This window comes from Etheostoma spectabile, chromosome 8 (genome assembly GCF_008692095.1).
Source record: "Etheostoma spectabile isolate EspeVRDwgs_2016 chromosome 8, UIUC_Espe_1.0, whole genome shotgun sequence".
In the NCBI taxonomy this organism is placed as follows: domain Eukaryota; kingdom Metazoa; phylum Chordata; class Actinopteri; order Perciformes; family Percidae; genus Etheostoma; species Etheostoma spectabile.
Genome location: NC_045740.1, coordinates 25,227,323 through 25,229,733, shown reverse-complemented (window position 1 = coordinate 25,229,733; position 2,411 = coordinate 25,227,323).

Sequence of the window (2,411 nt, the reverse complement as noted above, 5' to 3'; positions counted from 1 at the left end):
ACTTTTACATAGTACAGGAACCATTCACACGCTGTGGCCGAGGCTGCCGTACAAACTGCTACCTGCTCAGCGCAGCATCGGGGGCATTCAGTGCCAAAAGGACACTTTGACATGCGACTGCAGGGCCAGGGATTGAACTACTAACCTTCCAATTGGCAGGCAACCGCTCTACCACTGAGCCACAGCCGTGCAGAATTATCACTTGCCACTTTGCCGATTTGAAAGCCATGATATCTGGCTCATGCACACTCTCATGGGTGGGCCAAATTCTCTGGGCGGGCAGAGCAGAGAAAGGGGAGTAGAGGTAACCATGCTCCTTGTGACCTCATAAGGGGGAATATTCCAGATCGGCCCATCTGAGCTTTCACTTTCTCAAAGGCAGAACAGGATACCCAGGAATTGGTTTACACCTTTCGCCATTTCTAGACACTGGGGGACCATAGGCAGGCTGGGAGAACTCATATTAATGTTAAAAAACTCATAAAGTGATATTTTCATGCCATGGGACCTTTAAAGTAAACTTTCTGGTCACTAAACTCACCTGGTACCATACTTTTACTGAAAACACAGACTGCAAGTTTAAGTCAAAGAGGCTGTACTCAAAATGCTGTAGATTGCCTCCACACAGCTCTCACAGACCGAGTGTGACTTCATTCTCTGCTCAAGACGCCATTTCTCCACTCTAAATGTACATAGCATATATTAATTTGCTGCTATTTTAATATTCTGAATGTTGAGTACAGACCCTCGAAAAGGATTACAATCCAATCAGTTTTTTTCTCTATTTGATGAGGCCATGGACAAAATTATCGATTTTCTGAAATTAACCTTGCATAAGTTTAATTTTTGGCCACTTCATGGCAACACACTGTAAACACAGGTTTACAGTGAGGTTAACATGGCTAATTTGTTAACAAACAGTTGTTTATTTACACGTCCAGCAGTTCCAGAACAAAATTAGCATTTCAGTTTATGTCCATCTGCCAACATTAACTCTTCTTTTAGCTCTTTCTTTGGTCTTCAGGGGGGAATATGTGGCCCTTTAGCCGTGAAATGCTTCATTAGGGACTGTTCATTTTTAATTTATGGGGCTACCGGAGAAGTTTCAGGACCTATAGCCGTAATAGACGTGACCCTCCTTACACCAGCAGTAAATGTTTTTATGACCCTTCAAAATGATTAGGGAAGGTCATATGACCCTCTCCAACAATTTATTGATGCAGTTTGCACTTTGCAAAGATGCACAGTTTAGCCAATTTTACTTTTCACATTTATGTCATATAATAGTTAACCTCTGCCTTCTGATCTTAAACATCACACTTCACTGTTGTGGTGGCCATTTCAGTTGATGGTTGTGGAAACACACTAAATGCACACTTCCTGCATTACTTTAAATACTACGTGACTACTCTAGTAAACTAGTATTCATATGAAATTAAACAATAACAAATTTAGACCATTAACACGTTCTGTCAATGTGGGCTGGCCCAGGGCAGAGCGGCGTCTTGTAAATATATTACAACATGTATATTAGAGCTATCAGTCTTTCTCTATCATAGGCACTGATTTATGTTTTCCTCCGTGGGTGCTCGCACGGGTGCCTTTAAAAAAAAAAGCAGGCTAGTCGAAAAAATGTTTGCATGGTAGGTATGGCTGCACGATTATGGCCAAAATGATAATCACGATTATTTTGATAACTATTGTGATCATGATTATTCTCACGATCATTTGTTGATTTTAACCAAAACTAATTTTATAGTCACACATTTAAAACTGCTTTCACATCCATATTATGCTACATTCTTCTTATGTTGAAGTTGTATGTTGTATAGACATAAAGCTGCAACACATGTAAATGAAAATTAGCTATCTGAAATAAATAGCGTAGGATATATATATATTTTTTAAATGCATCTCTGAGAAAGCTACTTCACTTGTTTTCAACAATAACTGAGCTAGGGAGAAAGAGCTGATCATTATGAACGGGTCCAGCACGGGTTGGATGGCGGATAATTCAATTCAATTCAATTTTATTTAAAGTATCAATTCATAACAAGAGTTATCTCAAGACACTATACAGATAGACCACACTCCAGAATTTACAAGGACCCAACAGTTCTAGTAGTCTCTTCCAGAGCAAGCAACAGTGCGACAGTGGCGAGGAAAAACTTCCTACACATACACACGTACACACGTCATGTGTACGAAATGTCTGTATCATTACTGCGCTGCATTTTTATGAACTGTGATATTGTGGCCATGGGTCCAGGAACAGCAGCCTCCGTCTCACACGCTGTTACTCTACGACCTGAAGTTAGTTGCATTCAATAACTTCTTCTGTTTTTTTTGGCCGCGATAGCAGCTACCCGCGGACACACTACACAAATACAGGTTTGCCCCTCATACTTAAC